Source organism: Ursus arctos, unplaced genomic scaffold (assembly GCF_023065955.2).
Source record: "Ursus arctos isolate Adak ecotype North America unplaced genomic scaffold, UrsArc2.0 scaffold_7, whole genome shotgun sequence".
Classification (NCBI taxonomy): Eukaryota; Metazoa; Chordata; class Mammalia; order Carnivora; family Ursidae; genus Ursus; species Ursus arctos.
The window spans coordinates 70321255-70330365 of NW_026623089.1; the positions used below are offsets into that span (position 1 = coordinate 70321255).

General features: G+C 45.9%; 1 non-coding gene across 1 annotated transcript; it reads left to right on the forward strand.

Annotated features, from left to right (window-relative positions):
* The first annotated feature begins 5165 nt into the window (after positions 1–5165).
* LOC113259325 (U6 spliceosomal RNA) lies at positions 5166–5272 on the forward strand. The gene has a single exon (XR_003317565.1). It is a non-coding gene; the product is annotated as a U6 spliceosomal RNA (small nuclear RNA).
* Positions 5273–9111: the final 3839 nt, after the last annotated feature.

Here is a 9111-nt window from a genome sequence, read left to right on the forward strand (position 1 = left end):
TCAAGTTTTGTGGTGATGTGTTACAGCGAGCACGGGGAACAAATCTGCAGGTGACTCCTGCAGCAAGCCCCTGGGTTGGGGTCACCTTCCATTCCAGAGTTTGTCCGAGCAAGCGATGCGTGAAGGTTGGAGCCAGATGTGGGCCCCACGGGGAGAGAGGCAGTATGGCGGCATCTCGGGGAGTGACCAGTAGGGCTGTCCGGAGAGCCAGAGACCCCAGCAGCCAGGAGCTGGCGGTAAAACCCAGGGATGGAGGGAAAAGTCACAAGTGACCACCCAGAAGAGGGACGCCTCCACCTAGCAGACAAGGGCAGGCCCTCAGAAGAGCCCCACCAGAAGAAAAGTCAGCTCAGAGCCTCAGCCAGCCCCCCGCCACTCCCCCACTCAAGTGAGAGCTGCCTTCTCTTTTCTACTCCTCCCTCCACCCTAGGTTGCACCTTGGGGGGGAAGGGGGGCAGCGGGAGTGGGGTGCAGGAGTCCAGCAGAGAAGCCCCCTTTCCCACGCAGGCTTCCAACCCTAAACAAGCGAAGCTGGAGCAGGGAGAATGAGATGTCAAAGTTTACAGTTTTGACTAATATCTTGGCCTGGGCGTTCAAATTCCAAATTCAGACTGTTTTCCATTTCAAGCGACCTTAGGACAGACTATTTCCTAAGAGGAGCAGAAAAGTCAGCGCCTGCCAGTGTTTTCATCCGGGGCCAGGGAACATTAATCCCGCTGCATAAATTTTAAAGGGGAAGTATAAAGCAAAAACTCACGCTGCATTCCCACTACACTGCAAGCCCTGTTTATTCAGCATAACTAGCCAGTTGCAAAGGCTGGTGAAAACATCTCGGTGGAACTGAGAGTAGCTGAGTTCCCGTGAAAGGAAAAAATGCAAATTTGTTTTCGGTATCACTTTGAAGCTTCCTGAGCGGAGCCCTTGGCCTGGACTGACTCTCATTGACGTCAGCCCGAGTTAGCCATATCAGAGCAGCTGTCTGCTTGTTCCCTTGCCCTCGGCCCCTGGTGCCGAAAACACACTGGTTTTGTTTCATGGGAGATTAAAAACATTTGCTGCCGCGTCCATAATTCACAACCTCTGTTATCACTGGGACCAGGAATACTGAACAAGAAACACTTAGCGCCCTCCCCCCACTCCGCCCCTCAAAACCAAGGGGAAATCCACAGAGAGATGCCAGAGACAGGATTATGCATCAGCGGGGACCCAGCCCCGTCCCCAGTCACTACATCCCTGCCCATCCTCCTAGAACACAAGGCAATGGATCTATAGCACGCACTTAGGCCTCCTAGAAACCGTTCAAAACATGGCCGTGTGCACGAAGCCACGTGTCCTCCTCCACCCTGCGAGGGAGACGGGGCAGAGGTGACACTGCCCAGGCTGAACACCCCTTGCCTCTGGTCTCACGGCAAAGTAGCCACAAACCAAGATGAGAAAACAAGAGACGCTCCCTGGCTCATTCCAGGGTTGTTCCAGGGCTGGTGCTGATGGGAGCCATGCTGACAGTCATGTGGCTCTTCCTGGACCTGCAGCTGAGACCCTGACTCTACCTTGGACCCTCCAGTTCCTTCCAGCATCCTGGAGGAGACTCAGGCAGGCAAAGCCCAGCTGAGATGGCTAGTGTAGCACAGGGCCAGTTCTCCTCCAGAAATCCCGATGGGATGGATCATTTGTCGAGCTGATAGATAATTCCATACCCTTCCACAGTGCAGCTCAGACACATTCCTTTGGAACCGCCGTTAAAATGCAAGGCAAGAGAAGCCAGTGGATTCTTCATACCACTTATTTGTGTTGTCCCAGGAAAGAATGATGTTCCCTGACGAGGTCAGCAATGTGGGTGTCAGAGAAGGGATGGGAGAGGGGTGGAGACAGGGGCTGGGGAGGGCTGCCATGCACCGTCCCACCTCTCCATGGTCTTTAGATCCCCTCAGTAGGGACCTGGGAGTCGGTGGGTGGGCCCCAGATATAATCCCCACTCCACCATTCCTCTGAACTCAGAACCTGCAGAGAGCAGGCTGGGCACCATGGAACCTGCGTTTGAATGACCCTTCCTCAGTCACTCGTCCCGGACAAAGCAAGAGCTATCTGAGTGCTGCACCAAGCTCCAGCTGATGCCTGAGGCCTATAGCTGCCATCCTCCATCGCCCCCTCCCGAGGCCCTTCCCTGCGCCTCCCACCCCACGGGCTTGCAGGGGCCCCTCTTCCGAGATCCCCAATCACAGTGCACTGTAGCGGGCTGGGAGCCGCAAGAGGGCGGGGCCTGCGCCCTGTCCCCAGCTCCCATAGCATAAAATGCACCATGAAGTGTGCCAACTGACCGCAGTCAGGATGTTATTGTTGATGTTGCTGCTGTTATTATTTATCAGTGAGTAATGATAGTTCAACACGTTTCCCTTTCTTGAATCTGAGCAAGCCTATACGGTGTGTGGATGCACATCGCTGCTCAAAATTGGGGGGTTTTCTAGAGGAAGGCAGGCCACAGGGGAAAAGAAGTCATTTTGTCGTTGCTATTTTTAACCCATCTTTTATTCACAGCTATGAACTTTGACTTGATTATGGATGAAACAAGAACCTTTCTCAAACGCTAATAAAGACATACCAAGAGACCAAAGAAAAATCTAAGTCCTGAGCCGAGCCAGGAACGGGCCTGGGTTGTCATCTGCACGCAATCCACTCAGAGGCAGAGAGATGGTGGCACCAACAGAAAGGAATTCGGGGAAATCTTGTCTCCCCAAATTGCTGTTGAAATAATATGGATAGAACAAGAAAATGAGGTTCAGGGTTGGCACGGTGAAGACAAGGTGCTAGCATTCTCCCACAAACAGTGACTGTTCCATGGGCCAGATTACAGTTGTCAAGGGATGTGCTCGCTGCCCCCCAGGGGCTCCCAGCCTCCAGGAGACAGGCACCAGGCTGAGCAACTGCTATAAAACCAGGTCTGTAGGAGAAACCGCAAGAGCACACAGCAGATGCTGTGTAGAGCGTGGTGGTAACAGTTGAACTCCAACATCAGACAGACCCAGGCCAAATCCCAGGTCCAAACCTCTAGTCCTGGGACCCTGGCCAAGTTACTTAACCCTCTCAACCTGAGTGTGCCCCTTGAAAGTGCGACTATCAGTGCCTACTTCATAGGGTTGTCATAAAAAGATTACATAGAACACAGAGCAGAGCGGCCAGCCTAGTCCATGTTTCAAAGAAAACACGAATAATGTTGGCTCTTGTTCTCATTAACTGTCTGACAAAGAGCAGGTTCCCTGGAGGAGGTAAGATTTGCGATGCGTCATGAAGGGATTTTACTTATAGAGAAAGAGGTCGGGGATTTGGTGAAAAGGAAATATCATTTACAAAGATGCAGAAGCAGAAAGTTGGTGTGCTTGGAAGCCAGCAGGGAGTTCAAGGTTGCTGGCCTGATGCGCACATGGGAGGGAGAAGTTGGACAAGTGGGTTTGATCCCTACTAGGAAATTTGAACTTTATCCTGTGGGCATCTGGTCAAATGACAATGGGTTTTGGAATCAAATACCTGAGTTCCATTCCGCCATGATTTGGGTGGTGGGATGGACAAGCAACACTACCCTGAGTACCAGCTCCCCTTTGGTTAGGTGAGGAGAGTAATATTCACCCTTGAGGGCTGATGAATGGTTTACATCAAGGTTCAGAAAACTTCTTCTATAAAGAGCCACACCGTAAATATTTTAGGATAGGCAGACCATATGGTTTCTACTGCAGCCACTCAACTCTGCCATCGTAGCGTGAATATATGGTTGTGTTCCAAAAAAAAACTTTATTTATAAAAACAGGCAGTAGAAAACAAAACTAAAATCCCTAGCACAGTGCCTCAGAGTTCCTGCTTCCCCCCCCCTTCCTTTCCACATGCCAACAGAAGACATTTTTCCTAGATCCTTGTATCATGTCCAGTGGTTCCAAGACATTGCTAAATGATTTGAAGATTACAGTGAGCTCCCCTAATCTCAGCTCTGGAGACTGCAGTGCATGAAGATAATTTGTTCAACAGAGTGAGAACTGCTTTGCCAGGAGCGCTGAGTGAGTAATCAATCAATCAGCCAGTCAGAGAGCTCATTATGCATATGGCACGATGCCCTGCGGTGGAGATGTGAGGGGCACTGAGGCAAGATCCTCAAGAACAGCACGTGGTTTGGTGAGAAATTCCCACGTCCTGTTGCCTGAGCTCTAGTCGCAGTTTTACACAGCTTTCATTGCGTGCCATTCTTGAGTGTCACATTTTCCATTTCTTAATCTGTATAATGAAGAAATTCAACCAAATGGCAATGTGATTCTCTGTGTGCAACAGAGGGATTGTGGGAGTCAGGGAAGGCTTCGTGGAGCCATCTCGAAGGGAGCCACGCCCATGGCCTGGCCTTCTGGGGTCAGGCTGGCATTCCTTGAGGGGAGGGGATAACCAGCAACCAGTACATGGTCATCAGTGCCCTGAGGGAGGGAGATGCAATAAAATGGAAGAAATGGGGGGGAGCCAGTCCAATGAAGACTCTTGGTATTTTTGTTGTCATTGGAAGTAGACTTTTTGGCATGTAGTATAGATCAGGAGTCAAAAACTCAATACCTGCAGGGGCTGGACAAGTAGAAGCGGATCAAGTGGGCAGGATGTAACCACAGGGAGGGATGGGAATGGGAACGGGGCAAACTGGTGAGTGCATGCCCCATCTAAGAGGGATGCTGGTACTTGGCTGCCGATGACTGCTGCCATGTGGTCTTAAAGTCTCAGCATGGCAGAGCTGATGGGGGGGGCAGGGGATGGGTTAAATGGGTGATAGGTGTTAAGGAGGGCACTTGTGATGAGTGCTGGGTGTTATACGTAAGTGATGAATCACTACATTCTACACCTGAAACCAATTTTGCCATATACGTTAACTAACTTGAACTTAGATAAAAACTTGAAATTAGGGGCGCCTGGGTGGCTCAGTCATTAAGCGTCTGCCTTCGGCTCAGGGCGTGATCCCGGCATTCTGGGATTGAACCCCACATCAGGCTCCTCTGCTGGGAGCCTGCTTCTTCCTCTCCCACTCCCCCTGCTTGTGTTCCCTCTCTCGCTGGCTGGCTGTCTCTCTGTCGAATAAATAAATAAAATCTTTAAAAAAACAAAAAAGAAATATAAAACTTGAAATTTAAAAAAAAGTCAGAAATTTAGTGCTCGCTTTGGCAGCACATACGCTAAAACTGGAATGATACAGAGAAGATGAACTTGGCCCCTGCACAAGGATGACATGCAAATTCATGAAGCATTCCATATTTTTAAAGACTCTGAACTGCCAAAGCAATTTTGAAAAAGAAAAGCAAAGCTAGAGGTTTTACAATTCCGGACTTCAAGTTATAATACAAAGCTGTAGTAATCAAAACAGTATGGCACTAGCACAAAAATACACACATACATCAATGGTACAGAATAGAAAACCCAGAAATAAACCCACAATTATATGGTCAATTAATCCTGACAAAACAGGAAGGAATATCCAACGGGTAAAAGACAGTCTCTTCAACAATGGGTGTTTAAAAAACTGATCGGTTATATGCAAAAGAATGAAACTGGACCACTTACTTTTATACCATACACACAAAATAAACTCGAAATGGATGAAAGACCTAAAAACCTGAAACCATGAAAATCCTAGAAGAGAGCACAGGCAGAAATCTCTCCCACATCAGCCGTAGCAACATTTTTCTAGGTATGTCTCCTGAAGTAAGGGAAATACAAGGAAAAAAAAAAAAGCTGTTGGGACGATATCATAATAAAGAGCTTCTGCACAGCGAAGGGAACAGTCAACAAAACTAAAAGGCAACCTACTGGATGGGAGAAGATATTTACAAATGACATACTCAATAAAGGATTAGTATCCAAAATATATAAAGAACTAATACAACTCAACATCCGGAAAACAAATAATCCAATTAGAAATGGGCAAAGAAATGAACAGACATTTGTTCAAAGAAGACATCCAGATGGCCAACAGACACATGAAAAGATGTTCAGCATCACCGATCATCAGGGAAATGCAAATCAAAACTACAATGAGATATCACCTCACACCTGTGAGAATGGCTAAAATAAAAAACACAAGAAACAACAAGTATTGGCGAGGATGTGGAGCCCCTGTGCAGCCACTGTGGAAGATGGTACAGAGGTTCCTCAAAAAGTTAAAAAGAGGGGGTGCCTGTCTTTTAAGTTCTTTGAGAGAGAGTGCACGCAAGTAGGGGTGGGAGGTAGGGGGCAGAGGGAGAGAGAGAATCTTAAGCAGGCTCCACACTCAGCCCAGAATCCCAGGCAGGGCTCAATCTCATGACACTGACATCATGACCTGAGCCGAAATCAAGAGTTGGACACTTAACCTAATGAGCCAACCAAGCACCCCAAGGGGCCACCTGTCTTTTAAAAAAGGTGGGGGGGGTGGGCACCTGGCTGGCTCAGTGGGTGGAGCATGAGACTCTTGATCTCAGGCTTGTGAGTTTGAGCCCCATGTTGGGTATATCGATTACTTAAAAACAAAAATCTTTTTTTAAAAAAAAATAATAAATGTTTTTAAAAAGTTAAAAATAGAACTACCCTACAATCCAATAATCACACTACTGAGTATTTACCCAAAAAATACAAAAACACTAATTCAAAGGGTACATGCACCCCTGAGCTCACGGTAGCATTATTTATAAGAGCCAAGTTATGGAAGCAGTCCAAGTATGCATCGATAGATGAATGGATAAAGAAGATGCGGTATATATATACAACAGAGTATTATTCAGCCATAAAAAAGAATGAAATATTGTCATTTGCAACAACATGGATGGAGCTAGAGAATATAATGCTAAGTGAAATAAGTCTGTCTGAGAAAGACAAATACCATATGATTTCACTCATATGTGGAATTTAAGAAACAAAACAAACAAGTGAAGGGGAAAAAGAGAGAGAGAGTCAAACCAAGAAACAGACTCTTAACTATAGAGAACGAACTGATGGTTACCAGAGGGAAGGGGGGAGGATGGGTGAAACAGGTGATGGGGATTAAAGAGTCACACCTGTTATGAGCACAGGGTGATGTATGGAATTGTTGAATCACTACTCCATACACCTGAAACTAACACTGAATGTCAACTACACGGGAATTAAAATTTTAAAAGGATGTCATTTAGATTTGTATGTAGAAACTCCTGGTTTTCAAAAATTGACCAATTTTTAAAGAATCAACATCATGCCCAGGGTGCCTGGGTGGCTCAGTTTGTTAAGCCTCTGACTCTTGATTTTGGCTCAGGTCATGATCTCAGGGTCGTGAGATCGAGCCCTACGTTGCGCTCCATGCTCAGAGGCGAGTCTTCTTGAGATTCTCTCTCTCTCTCTGACTCCCCACCTCAAATAAATAAATAAATCATTACCAAAAAATCAACATCATGCCAGCTAAACAAAACATGGCTGGTTAGATTTTGCCCAAGTTGCCAGTTTGTAACCTTCAGTGTAGATGCCAGATGTAACCTTCTCTCTGATTTCAGAAAGAGCTTGGATAGCCCACAGAGCTCACGAGCAAAGCTGAATCCAGTCCCAGCCTCTGCAAATGGAGCCTCCTTCAGCATTAAATCAACTACAAGCTTCACTGGGAACTAGAGTTAAATTTGAATTTTAAATAAACAAGAGAATACTTTTTGAGCATAAGTATATCCTAAAAATTGTATGGGACATAGTTATATCAAAACAAAAATATTCATTGTTTATCTGAAATTCAATTCAAATCTAACTGGCATCTTGCATTTTTATTTGCTAAACCTGGCCACTCTCCCTGGAGCCCTACCCCAGGCTCCAATGAGGTCACAGTCTCCCAACTCCTCCCAAAAGCAGGCTCTACACTCAAGGACATGGAGACACAGCCCACAATGCAGATTGCAAAGAAAAAAGGAAGCAAAGCAAGTATTTGAGCACCTGAATACTGCAGTAGCATACGAGGTGATTTGTACAAACTACCCTTGATGTCAAAGGATGGATATTCCAGAACCACTCGGCCCCTCTCCAGCTGTGTTCTTTGCCCAGTGAGACTTGGTTTCCTCATCTCTTAAATGGAGAAGGGAATTTCTATCTCACAGGATTATCACATTGACTAAATGGAATAAACATAAAAGTGTATCACACTTGTCTGATACAAGGCAGTTGGACAACAAACATTTGTTGTACGTTGAATGAAATTCTTCAACCTCAGAATGATTGTAAACCCACTGCTCCCACCACCAACTAAGACCTATCTGTTGAAGGTCTCAAGAAGCTGGAGCAGGGACATCATGCGACTCCACCATGACAGGCTGTGTCTCTGGGGACTGGGAAATGGCCGGGGTGCTGAGCTCCTGGAGAACTGTTAGGGTCACAGTTCAGGGGGAGAACGAGGGCTCTGGCTTTCTACACTTTGGGGGCTGGATGTCAAGTGTACAGAAAGCTCCTTTTTTATTGAAATATATTTGACATACATTTGACATACAGTTTAAGGCGTACAGCATGTTGATTTGATACATTTATATATTGTAACATGACTGCCGTTGTATTTAGCACCTCTATCACATCACATAATTATCATTTCTTTTTTGTGGTAGGAACAATTAAGATCTAGTCTCTTAGCAAGCTTGATAAATACAAGACAATATTGTTGTCTATATTCACTATACGGTCTTATTAGAGCTCCAGGACTTATCTGCTAGTAGCAAGTTTGTACCCTTAAATAGCCTCTCTCCTATTCTCCCACCCTACCCCCAACCCCTAGGTAACCAACTTTTTACTGTGTTTTCATAAGTTTGGCATTTGTATATTCCACAAATAAGTGATATTATACAGTATGTGTCTTTCTCTGACTTGTCCATCCCTGTTGTCAAAAATCGCAGGATTTCCTTCTTTCTCATGTAGAATAATATTCCACTGTGTGTGAGGTGATGGGGGTGGTTCTTTATCCATTCATCTGTTGACAGGCACATAGCTTGTTTCCATATCTTGACTATTATTACTAATGTTACAATAAACACTGGGATTGTGTATACCTCTTTGATATCCTCTTCATTTCTCTTGGATATATACCCAGAAATGGAATTGCTGATTCATATAGTATTTTTAATTTTC